The 17,248-nt window shown below is 36.6% G+C and overlaps 7 non-coding genes across 7 annotated transcripts; all 7 read right to left on the bottom strand.

The window, feature by feature from the left end:
* Positions 1 to 1,025: 1,025 nt before the first annotated feature.
* On the bottom strand, positions 1,026 to 1,097 carry Trnag-ucc (transfer RNA glycine (anticodon UCC)). Its single transcript has one exon. It is a non-coding gene; the product is annotated as a tRNA-Gly (tRNA).
* Positions 1,098 to 6,284: 5,187 nt separating this feature from the next.
* Trnag-ucc (transfer RNA glycine (anticodon UCC)) lies at positions 6,285 to 6,356 on the bottom strand. Its single transcript has one exon. It is a non-coding gene; the product is annotated as a tRNA-Gly (tRNA).
* A 483-nt stretch (positions 6,357 to 6,839) lies between these two features.
* Trnag-ucc (transfer RNA glycine (anticodon UCC)) lies at positions 6,840 to 6,911 on the bottom strand. The gene has a single exon. It is a non-coding gene; the product is annotated as a tRNA-Gly (tRNA).
* A 483-nt stretch (positions 6,912 to 7,394) lies between these two features.
* Trnag-ucc (transfer RNA glycine (anticodon UCC)) lies at positions 7,395 to 7,466 on the bottom strand. The gene has a single exon. It is a non-coding gene; the product is annotated as a tRNA-Gly (tRNA).
* Positions 7,467 to 7,949: 483 nt separating this feature from the next.
* On the bottom strand, positions 7,950 to 8,021 carry Trnag-ucc (transfer RNA glycine (anticodon UCC)). The gene has a single exon. It is a non-coding gene; the product is annotated as a tRNA-Gly (tRNA).
* A 758-nt stretch (positions 8,022 to 8,779) lies between these two features.
* Positions 8,780 to 8,851, bottom strand: Trnag-ucc (transfer RNA glycine (anticodon UCC)). Its single transcript has one exon. It is a non-coding gene; the product is annotated as a tRNA-Gly (tRNA).
* A 757-nt stretch (positions 8,852 to 9,608) lies between these two features.
* On the bottom strand, positions 9,609 to 9,680 carry Trnag-ucc (transfer RNA glycine (anticodon UCC)). Its single transcript has one exon. It is a non-coding gene; the product is annotated as a tRNA-Gly (tRNA).
* Positions 9,681 to 17,248: the final 7,568 nt, after the last annotated feature.

Below are 17,248 nucleotides of genomic sequence, written 5' to 3' on the forward strand. Positions count from 1 at the left end.
AAATTGTTTGAGTTATTGCAGGTAAGGTACTTTCGCGATCAAAGTAAGGACATCTTTCGTATTAAATGCATTTCCCTTGTGTCTTCACCACTTGAAAACATTTTCTGGCAAAAACAAGTTGCCCTCCTAATCATCTTCAAAGGAGAACCCACACGTACACAAATTAATAGACTGGAACATCAAATCTAGCAGCTAAATGGGTCGGCCGGAATCGAAGCCGGATCTATTGTTTGGAAGGCAACAATGCTAACCTTTACACCACCGACGCTGACAGCAGAATTGTTGGAGTTATGACAGGTAAGGTACTTTCGCGATCAAAATAAGGGCATCTTACGTATTATATGAATTTCCCTTTTGTCTTCACAACTTGAAAACAATAAGTGTCAAAAAAAATTTGTCCTCCTAATCATCTTTTAAGTAGGAACCACAAAAACTGAATTTAATAGACTAGAACATGAAATCTAACAGCCAAATGTGTCGGCCGGGAATCGAACTCGGATCTATTGCTTGGAAAGCCACAATGCTAACCTTTACACCACCGACGCTGACAGCAGAATTGTTGGAGTTATTGCGGGTAAGGTACTTTCGCAATCAAAGTAAGGACATCTTTCGTATTATATGCATTTCCCTTGTGTCTTCACCACTTAAAAACATTTTCTGGCAAAAACAAGTTGCCCTCCTAATCATCTTCAAAGGAGAACCCACACGTACACAAATTAATAGACTGGAACATCAAATCTTGCAGCTAAATGGGTCGGCCGGAATCGAACCCGGATCTATTGTTTGGAAGGCAACAATGCTAACCCTTACAACACCGACGCTGACAGGATAATTGTAGGAGTTATTACAGGTAAGGTACTTTCACAATCAAAATAAGGGCATCTTTCGTATTACATGCATTTCTTTTGTGTCTTCACAACTTGAAAACATTAACTGTCCAAAAAAATTTCCCTCCTAATCACCTTCAAAGCAGAAACCACACGTACGGAATTTAATAGACTAGAACATGTAATCTAGCGGCCAAATGCGTCCGCCGGGAATCGAACCCGGATCTATTGCTTGGAAGGCAACAATGCTAACCTTTACACCACCGACGCTGACAGCAGAATTGATGGAGTTATTGCAGCTAAGGTATTTTCAGGATCATAGTAAGGACATCATTCGTATTATATGCATTTCCCTTGTGTCTGCACAAGTAAGTAAGTAAGTTATATTTGCCATCATTATAAAATCGTTAGAAATATTTACAGAGAAAAAGAAATTGAAAACAAATAAATGAAATAATAAACTATATATAATATTAAAATGTATCATAAAAAATATAAAATAAAATTAAATGCAATTTTCCTGAGTGTTGATATGTTTGATGGTTGGATAACACAAAACAAGCCAAAGCGAGATTTCCAGTGTGGTCCATTTCTACACTTATAGAAAAAAAGATAAGCAAAACGAAAACGAAAGGATTATCAAAAGATCATATGAATTTAATTCACAAAATCATCTGAGTCCCTTCTCGTTATAACATCAAAATAGTGCTTTTTTAGGTTGTGTTTAAAACTGTTTGTAGTACTAGATCTTTTAAGACCCTCAGGAAGAGTATTCCATAAGGAGGGTCCAAGGTAGGAAAGACACTGTTGACCTTGGGATGTTTTTTCGCAAGATTGTTCAAGCCTCTGGAATGATGAACGAGTCGAAGCTCTTCTATGAATTGATGGAATAAATACATCAGACATGTACAGAGTTCATTTTTTCTGAAAAAATTCATATGCATGATTGTTTACGCATACTTTAAACCTTTCGCTAACTGGTAGCCAATTTATTTCCTTAGAATCCGTAGCACCTACATGTGATCTGCTACTTTTTTGTAAACAGAAGCGAACACATTTGTTTTGGGCAACATGGAGCTTCTTTTTTAAAACTTTTGTCAGGTTTGGATACCACACAGTACTGGCATAGTCGAAATGTGGTTGAATTAAAGAGTTACAAAGAAGTCGTCGCAGATCCTTGTTCAAAAATGAGCTTTGACGATAAAGAAATTTAATTTTGCCATTAATTTTGTTAATCACATGTAAGGCCATTGACTCACCAGACAGTGATTGGTCAAAGATGCAACCAAGATATTCAACTTTCGTATGCTGCTTGATTTCTACTCCATTGTAGGAAATATTAAGTTTTTCTGCTTTCTTAATTTTTCACCTGGAGGCAAAAAGAATAGACTTAGTTTTATCTTCACCAAAGGTTATGCTGAGTTTGTTGTCCACAAACCAATCACATAAATTACTGAAGTCTGTATTAGGAGCATTTTCCATCTCAGTTATGTCTTTGTGTTGAAATAAGAGACATGAATCATCTGCGTAGAGAAAAAGATCACATTGTACTAAAGCTTGTGGCATATCGTTTACATAAAGTAAGAACAGAAGTGGACCCAAGATAGAACCTTGGGGAACACCACATTCCAGTTTACCTGGATTAGATGATAAGTTATCTATTGACACACAAAATGTTCTGTTTGCAAGGTAAGACCTGAACCAAAGAATTACTTCATTTGAAAATCCAAGAGTTCCTAATTTTTCCAAAAGTATGGAGTGGTTGATGGTATCGAAAGCTTTTTGTAGGTCAATGAGGATCATACCAGACAGCAAGCCTGCATCAAAACCTTTTGAAATTTTGTCATGTATATATGATAGACAAAAATCTGTTGAATGACAGCTTCTAAAGCCAGACTGAAATTTAAATAATATATCGTTTTCGTCTAAGAAAGCTTGTGTTTGGTTATGGACCACTCTTTCAATAATTTTAGAAAAAAGAGGAAGCAAAGATATAGGGCGGTAATTCTTTGGATCAGTTCTTGATCCCTTCTTATATAGTGGCTTAAGTTTAGCTATCTTACATTCACTAGGGAAAGATGACAGTGAGATAGAAAGATTACATAATTGAGTTATTGGTCTGCAGAGAAAATCAGCACCATCCTTCAAGAAAATTCCAGATATAGTATCAAGTCCTGGTGCTTTTGTTGTACTAGTATCATTTAGCAAATTCAGCACATCTTCTTCTAAGACTTGCTGAAAATTGAATATCTTGTTTCCAATGTTTAGCGATTGTAATATGAGATGACAGCATTTATCCCAAATCTATTTGAGGGCTTAGGAAGATTTTGAAGCAGCCCATCTGCTAGACCAGAGAAAAAGTTCTTAAATATCTCTAGTTTTGGTTTTGTATCAAAATGTAAGGCATCCTCATCCTTTAGACAGTAGTTAGGATCTGACTTCTTTGAGTTGTCAAGTCCCATAGACTTTAGAGTCTTCCATAGTTCCTTAGGCTTGCCTGTGTTTTCTGTTATTTTGTTTTTATAGTATTCTTTTTTCTTTTTATTGATCAAATTTTGCACATTACTTTTTGCTTCATTCCAGAGGTCAGAATCAATTTGTAATTTTGACTTCTTAAACTTTTTAAAAAGTTTATCTCTAGTAGCAATCTTGTCTGCAATCTCACCATCAAACCATTCCTGGGAGTTGCATTTAATTCTGGCCTCTTTAGTAGGTGCTATAGTATCTATTACTGACATTAGTTTTGTCAAAAAATCAGAGTAGGCCAGATCAATGTCCGTGAACTCATTATAATTTGGAAAGTTTGTATCCCTTAGGAGACCCTGATACTGTTCCTTTGTGTAGTTTTTAAAAGATCGAAATTTGATATGTTTGTGGGTATTAAACTTGACTTTTTTGACTTTTCTGGTGCAGAAAATCATTTGGTGATCTGATAGTCCAACATTTAAAACTCCACTTTGAGAAACTTTACCAACACAATTTGTTAAAAAGTGGTCAATAACTGTTGCAGTAGCACAAGTTACCCTTGTAGGCTCAACAATCAATTGTTTAAGGCCATAAAGCGAACAAAATTCTACACATTGCTTTTGCAATCCAGAGACATGATCACTCTTAAGTGCTGTCTTATTCATTTTGAAAATACTTCTACCATTACAAAGAGTATTGATATTAAAGTCTCCCAAGAGATAGAATTCTTTCTCATCAAAATCTAATGTAGTAAATTCATCTGAAATATTATTGACAAAATTATTTTGATCTGGTGGTCTGTAAAACACTCCAACAGTGAAAGGCTTTGTTTTAGGAAATAAAACATCAAACATGACACATTCCAAATTTTCTGAAAGTCGCTTATGAGAATTGTAACAAATATCATTTCTAATAAAGCAAGCAACACCTCCTCCATGCCTGTTGCTGTCACATCTAAGGAGGTTATAGCCTTCAATAGATACCTCAGAATCTGTTACAGTATTATCTAGTTTAGATTCTGTTATACCAATAATAGCTATTTTAGTTGAGAACTCTATTGCCCTAAGTTCATCAATTTTAGGTAAAAGCGAATTAATGTTGACATGAGCCATATGAAACCCTCGCTTCTTGAACACGTTCCAGTCCTCATTCACAGTTGTCATATCCACAGGAGGGCCAGGGTTTAGACTTATGTCACCAGAAAGAAGAATCAATGAACAAAGATAGTTTGTCTGGTTTTTCCTGCTTAAAACAAGAAAAGACAACATATAGTACTTGATGTTAGTTTCTAAGTTCTTATTAGTAATTTCGTTACAAAAAGCTACAGATTCAGGCACGAAGAAAGATGATTTGTTACAACGCTCAAGTTTGGAGTATTTACAAACTTCATTGTGATAACTATGTACAGCAAGTGTAACTATGGCAATTTGAAAGAAACAACCAGCTGATGCAAGCAATAAGTTTCTCTTTCTACAGCTAATAACTTTAAGAAAGTTAACTATGATGAAGACGAAAAATATAAAAATAATTTTAGGAATGTAGATGTTTGCATAGTTATTGGCCAGTTCTTTCTGCAGGTTAATACTGTTTTTTTCTCCTTTCAAACCGTCAAAGGTTTGATTATAAATATAAAAAGGTGAGAATAATAATTTATGAACAGGTAAAATTGTCTTACTATTTAATATAGTGCTATTTCCAAATTCAGGCTTAATATTTTCAAAAATTGAAATTGAACAGTTAATAAAAAGCAAACAGAAAATTATGTTAAAAAACAACTTGAAAACATTAGCTGGCAAAAACAAGTTGCCCTCCTAATCACCTTCAAAATAGAAACGGCACGTACTGAATTTAATAGACTAGAACATGTAATCTAGTAGCGAAATGCGTCGACCGGGAATCGAACCCGGATCTATTGCTTGGAAGACAACAATGCTAACCTTTACACCACTGACGCTGACAGCATAATTTTTGGAGTTATGACAGGTAAGGTCATTTCGCGATCAAAATAAGGGCATCTTTCGTATTATATGCATTTCCCTTGTGTCTTCACAACTTGAAAACATTAGGTGTCACAAAAAATTTGTCCTCCTAATCACCTTCAAAGTAGAAACGACACGTACTCAATTTAATAGACTAGAACATGCAATCTAGCAGCCAAATGCGTCGGCTGGGAATCGAACCCGGATCTATTGCTCGGAAGGCAACAATACTAACCTTTACACCACCGACTCTGACAGCAGAATTGTTGGAGTTGTGACAGGTAAGGTACTTTCGCGATTAAAAAAAGGGAATCTTTCGTATTATATGCATTTCCTTTGTGTCTTCACAACTTGAAAACATTAGTTGGCAAAAACAAGTTGCCCTCCTAATCATCTTCAAAGAAGAACCCACACGTACAGAATTTAATAGACTAGAACATCATATCTAGCAGCCAAATGCGTCAACTGGAAAGTGAATCAGGATCTATTGCTTGGAAGACAAAAATGTTAACTTTTACACCACCGACGCTGACAGCAGAATTGTTGGGGGTATTGCAGGTAAGGAACTTTTGCGATCAAAATAAGGGCATCCTTCGTATTATATGCATTTCCCTTGTGTCTTCACAACTTGAAAGCATTAACTGTCCAAACAAAATTTGCCCTGCTAATCACCTTCAAGGTAGAAACGACACGTACTGAATTTAATAGACTGGAACATGTAATCTAGCAGCGAAATGCGTCGGCCGGGAATCGAACCCAGATCTATTGCTCCGAATGCAACAATACTAACCCTTACACCACCGACGCTGACAGCATAATTGTTGGAGTTGTGACAGGTAAGGTACTTTCGCGATCAAAATAAGGGAATCTTTCGTATTATATGCACTTCCCTTGTGTATTCACAAGTTGAAAACATTAAGTGTCAAAAAAAATTTATCCTCCTAATCATCTTTTATGTAGGAACCACAAGAACTGAATTTAATAGACTAGAACATGCAATCTAGCAGCCAAATGCGTCGGCTGGGAATCGAACCCGGATCAATTGCTTGGAAGGCAACAATGCTAACCTTTACACCACCGACGCTGACAGGATAATTGTTGAAGTTATGACAGGTAAGGTACTTTCGCGATCAAAATAAGGGCATCTTACGTATTATATGCATTTCCCTTGTGTCTTCACAACTTGAAAACATTAGTTGGCAAAAACAAGTTGCCCTCCTAATCATCTTCAAAGGAGAACCCACACGTACAGAACTTAATAGACTAGAACATCATATCTAGCAGCCAAATGCGTCAACTGGGAAGTGAATCAGGATCTATTGCTTGGAAGACAAAAATTTTAACTTTTACACCACCGACGCTGACAGCAGAATTGTTGGAGGTATTGCAGGTAAGGAACTTTTGCGATCAAAATAAGGGCATCCTTCGTATTATATGCTTTTCCCTTGTGTGTTCACAACTTGAAAGCATTAATTGTCCAAACAAACTTTGCCCTGCTAATCACCTTCAAGGTAGAAACGACACGTACTGAATTTAATAGACTAGAACATGTAATCTAGTAGCGAAATGCGTCGGCCGGGAGTCGAACCCGGATCTATTGCTTGGAAGGCAACAATGCTAACCTTTACACCACTGACGCTGACAGAAGAAATGTTGAAGTTATTACAGGTAAGGTACTTTCGCGATCAAAATAAGGGAATCTTTCGTATTATATGCATTTCCCTTGTGTCTTCACAACTTGAAAACATTAGTTGGCAAAAACAAGCTGCCCTCCTAGTCATCTTCAAAGGAGAACCCACACTTACATAATTTAATAGACTAAAACATCATATCTAGCAGCCAAATGCGTCAACTGGGAAGTGAACCAGGATCTATTGCTTGGAAGACAAAAATGTTAACTTTTACACCAGCGACACTGACAGCAGAATTGTTGGAGGTATTGCAGGTAAGGAAGTTTTGCGATCAAAAAAAGGGCATCCTTCGTATTATATGCATTTCCCTTGTGTGTTCACAACTTGAAAGCATTAACTGTCCAAACAAAATTTGCCCTGCTAATCACCTTCAAGGTAGAAACGACACGTACTGAATTTAATAGACTAGAACATGTAATCTAGTAGCGAAATGCGTCGGCCGGGAGTCGAACCCGGATCTATTGCTTGGAAGGCAACAATGCTAACCTTTACACCACTGACGCTGACAGAAAAAATGTTGAAGTTATTACAGGTAAGGTACTTTCGCGATCAAAATAAGGGAATCTTTCGTATTATATGCATTTCCCTTGTATATTCACAACTTGAAAACATTAAGTGTCAAAAAAAATTTATCCTCCTAATCATCTTTTAAGTAGGAACCACAAGAACTGAAATTAATAGACTAGAACATGAAATCTAGCGGCCAAATGTGTCGGCCGGGAATCGAACCCGGATCTATTGCTTGGAAGGCAACAATGTCAACCTTTACACCAACGACGCTGACAGCAGAACTGTTGGAGTTATGACAGGTAAGGTACTTTCGCGCTCAAAATAAGGGCATCTTACGTATTATATGCATTTCCCTTGTGTCTTCACAACTTGAAAGCATTAACTGTCCAAACAAAATTTGCCCTCGTAATCACCTTCAAAGTAGAAACGACACGTACTGAATTTAATAGACTAGAACATGTAATTTAGTAGCGATATGCGTCGGCCGGGAATCGAACCCGGATCTATTGCTTGGAAGGCAACAATGCTAACCTTTACACCACCAACGCTGACAGAAAAATTGTTTGAGTTATTGCAGGTAAGGTACTTTCGCGATCAAAGTAAGGACATCTTTCGTATTAAATGCATTTCCCTTGTGTCTTCACCACTTGAAAACATTTTCTGGCAAAAACAAGTTGCCCTCCTAATCATCTTCAAAGGAGAACCCACACGTACACAAATTAATAGACTGGAACATCAAATCTAGCAGCTAAATGGGTCGGCCGGAATCGAAGCCGGATCTATTGTTTGGAAGGCAACAATGCTAACCTTTACACCACCGACGCTGACAGCAGAATTGTTGGAGTTATGACAGGTAAGGTACTTTCGCGATCAAAATAAGGGCATCTTACGTATTATATGCATTTCCTTTGTGTCTTCACAACTTGAAAACAATAAGTGTCAAAAAAAATTTGTCCTCCTAATCATCTTTTAAGTAGGAACCACAAAAACTGAATTTAATAGACTAGAACATGAAATCTAACAGCCAAATGTGTCGGCCGGGAATCGAACTCGGATCTATTGCTTGGAAAGCCACAATGCTAACCTTTACACCACCGACGCTGACAGCAGAATTGTTGGAGTTATTGCGGGTAAGGTACTTTCGCAATCAAAGTAAGGACATCTTTCGTATTATATGCATTTCCCTTGTGTCTTCACAACTTAAAAACATTTCCTGGCAAAAGCAAGTTGCCTTCCTAATCATCTTCAAAGTAGAAAGGACACGTACTGAATTTAATAGACTAGAACATGTAATCTAGTAGCGAAATGCGTCGGCCGGGAATCGAACCCGGATCTATTGCTTGGAAGGCAACAATGCTAACCTTTACACCACCGACGGTGACAGAAGAATTGTTGGAGTTATTACAGGCAAGGTACTTTGGCGATCAAAATAAGGGCATCTTTAGAATTATATGCATTTCCCTTGTGTCTTCACAACTTGAAAACAATAAGTGTCAAAAACAATTTGTCCTCCTAATCACCTTTTAGGTAGGAACCACAAAAACTGAATTTAATAGACTAGAACATGAAATCTAACAGCCAAATGCGTCGGCCGGAAATCGAACCCGGATCTATTGCTTGGAAGGCCACAATGCTAACATTTACACCACCGACGCTGACAGCAGAATTGTTGGAGTTATTGCAGGTAAGGTACTTTCGCGATCAGAGTAAGGACATCTTTCGTATTAAATGCATTTCCCTTGTGTCTTCACCACTTAAAAACATTTTCTGGCAAAAACAAGTTGCCCTCCTAATCATCTTCAAAGGAGAACCCACACGTACACAAATTAATAGACTGGAACATCAAATCTTGCAGCTAAATGGGTCGGCCGGAATCGAACCCGGATCTATTGTTTGGAAGGCAACAATGCTAACCCTTACAACACCGACGCTGACAGGATAATTGTAGGAGTTATTACAGGTAAGGTACTTTCACAATCAAAATAAGGGCATCTTTCGTATTACATGCATTTCTTTTGTGTCTTCACAACTTGAAAACATTAACTGTCCAAAAAAATTTCCCTCCTAATCACCTTCAAAGCAGAAACCACACGTACGGAATTTAATAGACTAGAACATGTAATCTAGCGGCCAAATGCGTCCGCCGGGAATCGAACCCGGATCTATTGCTTGGAAGGCAACAATGCTAACCTTTACACCACCGACGCTGACAGCAGAATTGATGGAGTTATTGCAGCTAAGGTATTTTCAGGATCATAGTAAGGACATCATTCGTATTATATGCATTTCCCTTGTGTCTGCACAAGTAAGTAAGTAAGTTATATTTGCCATCATTATAAAATCGTTAGAAATATTTACAGAGAAAAAGAAATTGAAAACAAATAAATGAAATAATAAACTATATATAATATTAAAATGTATCATAAAAAATATAAAATAAAATTAAATGCAATTTTCCTGAGTGTTGATATGTTTGATGGTTGGATAACACAAAACAAGCCAAAGCGAGATTTCCAGTGTGGTCCATTTCTACACTTATAGAAAAAAAGATAAGCAAAACGAAAACGAAAGGATTATCAAAAGATCATATGAATTTAATTCACAAAATCATCTGAGTCCCTTCTCGTTATAACATCAAAATAGTGCTTTTTTAGGTTGTGTTTAAAACTGTTTGTAGTACTAGATCTTTTAAGACCCTCAGGAAGAGTATTCCATAAGGAGGGTCCAAGGTAGGAAAGACACTGTTGACCTTGGGATGTTTTTTCACAAGATTGTTCAAGCCTCTGGAATGATGAACGAGTCGAAGCTCTTCTATGAATTGATGGAATAAATACATCAGACATGTACAGAGTTCATTTTTTCTGAAAAAATTCATATGCATGATTGTTTACGCATACTTTAAACCTTTCGCTAACTGGTAGCCAATTTATTTCCTTAGAATCCGTAGCACCTACATGTGATCTGCTACTTTTTTGTAAACAGAAGCGAATACATTTGTTTTGGGCAACATGGAGCTTCTTTTTTAAAACTTTTGTCAGGTTTGGATACCACACAGTACTGGCATAGTCGAAATGTGGTTGAATTAAAGAGTTACAAAGAAGTCGTCGCAGATCCTTGTTCAAAAATGAGCTTTGACGATAAAGAAATTTAATTTTGCCATTAATTTTGTTAATCACATGTAAGGCCATTGACTCACCAGACAGTGATTGGTCAAAGATGCAACCAAGATATTCAACTTTCGTATGCTGCTTGATTTCTACTCCATTGTAGGAAATATTAAGTTTTTCTGCTTTCTTAATTTTTCACCTGGAGGCAAAAAGAATAGACTTAGTTTTATCTTCACCAAAGGTTATGCTGAGTTTGTTGTCCACAAACCAATCACATAAATTACTGAAGTCTGTATTAGGAGCATTTTCCATCTCAGTTATGTCTTTGTGTTGAAATAAGAGACATGAATCATCTGCGTAGAGAAAAAGATCACATTGTACTAAAGCTTGTGGCATATCGTTTACATAAAGTAAGAACAGAAGTGGACCCAAGATAGAACCTTGGGGAACACCACATTCCAGTTTACCTGGATTAGATGATAAGTTATCTATTGACACACAAAATGTTCTGTTTGCAAGGTAAGACCTGAACCAAAGAATTACTTCATTTGAAAATCCAAGAGTTCCTAATTTTTCCAAAAGTATGGAGTGGTTGATGGTATCGAAAGCTTTTTGTAGGTCAATGAGGATCATACCAGACAGCAAGCCTGCATCAAAACCTTTTGAAATTTTGTCATGTATATATGATAGACAAAAATCTGTTGAATGACAGCTTCTAAAGCCAGACTGAAATTTAAATAATATATCGTTTTCGTCTAAGAAAGCTTGTGTTTGGTTATGGACCACTCTTTCAATAATTTTAGAAAAAAGAGGAAGCAAAGATATAGGGCGGTAATTCTTTGGATCAGTTCTTGATCCCTTCTTATATAGTGGCTTAAGTTTAGCTATCTTACATTCACTAGGGAAAGATGACAGTGAGATAGAAAGATTACATAATTGAGTTATTGGTCTGCAGAGAAAATCAGCACCATCCTTCAAGAAAATTCCAGATATAGTATCAAGTCCTGGTGCTTTTGTTGTACTAGTATCATTTAGCAAATTCAGCACATCTTCTTCTAAGACTTGCTGAAAATTGAATATCTTGTTTCCAATGTTTAGCGATTGTAATATGAGATGACAGCATTTATCCCAAATCTATTTGAGGGCTTAGGAAGATTTTGAAGCAGCCCATCTGCTAGACCAGAGAAAAAGTTCTTAAATATCTCTAGTTTTGGTTTTGTATCAAAATGTAAGGCATCCTCATCCTTTAGACAGTAGTTAGGATCTGACTTCTTTGAGTTGTCAAGTCCCATAGACTTTAGAGTCTTCCATAGTTCCTTAGGCTTGCCTGTGTTTTCTGTTATTTTGTTTTTATAGTATTCTTTTTTCTTTTTATTGATCAAATTTTGCACATTACTTTTTGCTTCATTCCAGAGGTCAGAATCAATTTGTAATTTTGACTTCTTAAACTTTTTAAAAAGTTTATCTCTAGTAGCAATCTTGTCTGCAATCTCACCATCAAACCATTCCTGGGAGTTGCATTTAATTCTGGCCTCTTTAGTAGGTGCTATAGTATCTATTACTGACATTAGTTTTGTCAAAAAATCAGAGTAGGCCAGATCAATGTCCGTGAACTCATTATAATTTGGAAAGTTTGTATCCCTTAGGAGACCCTGATACTGTTCCTTTGTGTAGTTTTTAAAAGATCGAAATTTGATATGTTTGTGGGTATTAAACTTGACTTTTTTAACTTTTCTGGTGCAGAAAATCATTTGGTGATCTGATAGTCCAACATTTAAAACTCCACTTTGAGAAACTTTACCAACACAATTTGTTAAAAAGTGGTCAATAACTGTTGCAGTAGCACAAGTTACCCTTGTAGGCTCAACAATCAATTGTTTAAGGCCATAAAGCGAACAAAATTCTACACATTGCTTTTGCAATCCAGAGACATGATCACTCTTAAGTGCTGTCTTATTCATTTTGAAAATACTTCTACCATTACAAAGAGTATTGATATTAAAGTCTCCCAAGAGATAGAATTCTTTCTCATCAAAATCTAATGTAGTAAATTCATCTGAAATATTATTGACAAAATTATTTTGATCTGGTGGTCTGTAAAACACTCCAACAGTGAAAGGCTTTGTTTTAGGAAATAAAACATCAAACATGACACATTCCAAATTTTCTGAAAGTCGCTTATGAGAATTGTAACAAATATCATTTCTAATAAAGCAAGCAACACCTCCTCCATGCCTGTTGCTGTCACATCTAAGGAGGTTATAGCCTTCAATAGATACCTCAGAATCTGTTACAGTATTATCTAGTTTAGATTCTGTTATACCAATAATAGCTATTTTAGTTGAGAACTCTATTGCCCTAAGTTCATCAATTTTAGGTAAAAGCGAATTAATGTTGACATGAGCCATATGAAACCCTCGCTTCTTGAACACGTTCCAGTCCTCATTCACAGTTGTCATATCCACAGGAGGGCCAGGGTTTAGACTTATGTCACCAGAAAGAAGAATCAATGAACAAAGATAGTTTGTCTGGTTTTTCCTGCTTAAAACAAGAAAAGACAACATATAGTACTTGATGTTAGTTTCTAAGTTCTTATTAGTAATTTCGTTACAAAAAGCTACAGATTCAGGCACGAAGAAAGATGATTTGTTACAACGCTCAAGTTTGGAGTATTTACAAACTTCATTGTGATAACTATGTACAGCAAGTGTAACTATGGCAATTTGAAAGAAACAACCAGCTGATGCAAGCAATAAGTTTCTCTTTCTACAGCTAATAACTTTAAGAAAGTTAACTATGATGAAGACGAAAAATATAAAAATAATTTTAGGAATGTAGATGTTTGCATAGTTATTGGCCAGTTCTTTCTGCAGGTTAATACTGTTTTTTTCTCCTTTCAAACCGTCAAAGGTTTGATTATAAATATAAAAAGGTGAGAATAATAATTTACGAACAGGTAAAATTGTCTTACTATTTAATATAGTGCTATTTCCAAATTCAGGCTTAATATTTTCAAAAATTGAAATTGAACAGTTAATAAAAAGCAAACAGAAAATTATGTTAAAAAACAACTTGAAAACATTAGCTGGCAAAAACAAGTTGCCCTCCTAATCACCTTTAAAGTAGAAACGGCACGTACTGAATTTAATAGACTAGAACATGTAATCTAGTAGCGAAATGCGTCGACCGGGAATCGAACCCGGATCTATTGCTTGGAAGACAACAATACTAACCTTTACACCACTGACGCTGACAGCATAATTTTTGGAGTTATGACAGGTTAGGTCATTTCGCGATCAAAATAAGGGCATCTTTCGTATTATATGCATTTCCCTTGTGTCTTCACAACTTGAAAACATTAGGTGTCACAAAAAATTTGTCCTCCTAATCACCTTCAAAGTAGAAACGACACGTACTCAATTTAATAGACTAGAACATGCAATCTAGCAGCCAAATGCGTCGGCTGGGAATCGAACCCGGATCTATTGCTCGGAAGGCAACAATACTAACCTTTACACCACCGACGCTGGCAGCAGAATTGTTGGAGTTATGACAGGTAAGGTCATTTCTTGATCAAAATAAGGGCATCTTTCGTATTATATGCATTTCCCTTGTGTCTTCACAACTTGAAAACATTAAGTGTCACAAAAAATTTGTCCTCCTAATCATCTTTTATGTAGGAACCACAAGAACTGATTTTAATAGACTAGAACATGAAATCTAGCAGCCAAATGTGTCGGCCGGAAATCGAACCCGAATCTATTGCTTGGAAGGCAACAATACTAACCTTTACACCACCGACGCTGGCAGCAGAATTGTTGGAGTTATTGCAGGTAAGGTACTTTCGCGATCAAAATAAGGGCATCTTTCGTATTATATGCACTTCCCTTGTGTCTTCAGAACTTGAAAACATTAAGTGTCAAATAAAATTTGTCCTCCTAATCATCTTCCAAGAAGAAACCACACGTACTCAATTTAATAGACTAGAAAATGAAATCTAGCATCCAAATGCGTCAAATTGAAAGTGAACCAGGATCTATTGCTTAGAAGACAAAAATGCTATCTTTTACACCACCGACTTTGACAGCAGAATTGTTGGAGTTAATGCAGGTAAGGTACTTTTGCAATCAAAATAAGGGCATTTTTCGAATTATATGCATTTCCCTTGTGTCTTCACAACTTAAAAACATTAAGTGTCAAAGAAAATTTGCCCTCCTAATCATCTTTTAAGTAGGAACCACAAGAAATGAATTTAATAGACTAGAACATGAAATCTAGCAGCCAAATGTGTCGGGCGGAAATCGAACCCGAATCTATTGCTTGGAAGGCAACAATGCTAACCTTTACACCACCGACGCTGACAGCCGAATTGTTGGACCTATTGCAGGTAAGGTATATTCGTGATCAAAATAAGGGCATCTTTCGTGTTTTATGCATTTCCCTTGTGTCTTCACAACTTGAAAACATTAACTGTCTAAATAAAATTTGCCCTCCTAATCACCTTCAAAGTGGAAACCACACGTACTCAATTTAATAGGCTAGAACATGTAATCTAGCAGCCAAATGCGTCCGCTAGGAATCGAACCCGGATCTATTGTTTGGAAAGCAACAATGCTAACCTTTACACCACCGACGCTGACAAAAGAATTGTTGGAGTTATTGCAGGTAAGGTACTTTGGAAATCAAATTAAGGGCATCTTTCATACTATATGCATTTCCCTTATGCCTTTACAACTTGAAAGCATTAACTGGCAAAAGCAATTTGCCCTCCTAATCATCTTCAAAGAAAAAACCACACGTACTAAATTTAATAGACTAGAATATGAAATCTAGCAGCCAAATGCGTCAAATTGGAGGTGAACCAGGATCTATTGCTTGGAAGACAAAAATGCTATCTTTTACACCACCGACTCTGACAGCAGAAATGTTGGAGTTAATGCAGGTAAGGTACTTTTGCAATCAAAATAAGGGCATCTTTCGAGTTATATGCATTTCCCGTGTGTCTTTACAACTTGAAAACATTAACTGCCCAAACAAAATTTGCCCTCCTAATCACCTTCAAAGTAGAAACCACACGTACTCAAATTAATAGGCTAGAACGTGTAATCTAGCAGCCAAATGCGTCCGCCGGGAATCGAACCCGAATCTATTGTTTGGAAAGCAACAATGCTAACCTTTACACCACCGACGCTGACAAAAGAATTGTTGGAGTTATTGCAGGTAAGGTACTTTGGAAATCAAAGTAAGGGCATCTTTCTTACTATATCCATTTCCCTTATGCCTTCACAACTTGAAAGCATTAACTGGCAAACACGTACTAAATTTAATAGACTAGAATATGAAATCTAGCATCCAAATGCGTCAAATTGGAAGTGAACCAGGATCTATTGCTTGGAAGACAAAAATGCTATCTTTTACACCACCGACTCTGACAGCAGAATTGTTGGAGTTAATGCTGGTAAGGTACTTTTGCAATCAAAATAAGGGCATCTTTCGAATTATATGCATTTCCCGTGTGTCTTTACAACTTGAAAACATTAACTGCCCAAACAAAATTTGCCCTCCTAATCACCTTCAAAGTAGAAACCACACGTACTCAAATTAATAGGCTAGAATGTGTAATCTAGCAGCCAAATGCGTCCGCCGGGAATCGAACCCGGATCTATTGTTTGGAAATCAACAATGCTAACCTTTACACCACCGACGCTTACAAAAGAATTGTTGGAGTTATTGCAGGTAAGGTACTTTGGAAATCAAAGTAAGGGCGTCTTTCTTACTATATCCATTTGCCTTATGCCTTCACAACTTGAAAGCATTAACTGGCAAACACGTACTAAATTTAATAGACTAGAATATGAAATCTAGCATCCAAATGCGTCAAATTGAAAGTAATCCAGGATCTATTGCTTGGAAGACAAAAATGCTATCTTTTACACCACCGACTCTGACAGCAGAATTGTTGGTGTTAATGCAGTTAAGGTACTTTTGCAATCAAGATAAGGGCATCTTTCGAATTATATGCATTTCCCGTGTGTTTTTACAACTTGAATACATTAACTGGAAAAAACAAGTTGCCCTCCTAATCATCTTCAAAGTAGGAACCACAAGAACTGAATTTAATAGACTAGAACATGAAATCTAGCAGCCAAATGAGTCAGCCAGGAATCGAAACCGGATCTATTGCTTGGAAGGCTACAATACTAACCTTTACACCACCAACGCTGGCAGCAGAATTGTTGGAGTTATTGCAGGTAAGGTACTTTCGCGATCAAAATAAGGGCATCTTTCGTATTATATGCACTTCCCTTGTGTCTTCACAACTTGAAAACATTAAGTGTCAAATAAAATTTGCCCTCCTAATCATCTTCAAAGAAGAAACCACACGTACTGAATTTAATAGACTAGAAAATGAAATCTAGCACCCAAATGCGTCAAATTGGAAGTGAAGCAGGATGTATTGCTTGGAAGACAAAAATGCTATCTTTTACACCACCGACTTTGACAGCAGAATTGTTGGAGTTAATGCAGGTAAGGTACTTTTGCAATCAAAATAAGGGCATCTTTCGAATTATATGCATTTCCCTTGTGTCTTCACAACTTGAAAACATTAAGTGTCAAAAAAAATTTGCCCTCCTAATCATCTTTTAAGTAGGAACCACAAGAACTGA

The sequence above is a fragment of the Hydractinia symbiolongicarpus genome, chromosome 2 (genome assembly GCF_029227915.1).
Source record: "Hydractinia symbiolongicarpus strain clone_291-10 chromosome 2, HSymV2.1, whole genome shotgun sequence".
NCBI lineage: Eukaryota > Metazoa > Cnidaria > Hydrozoa > Anthoathecata > Hydractiniidae > Hydractinia > Hydractinia symbiolongicarpus.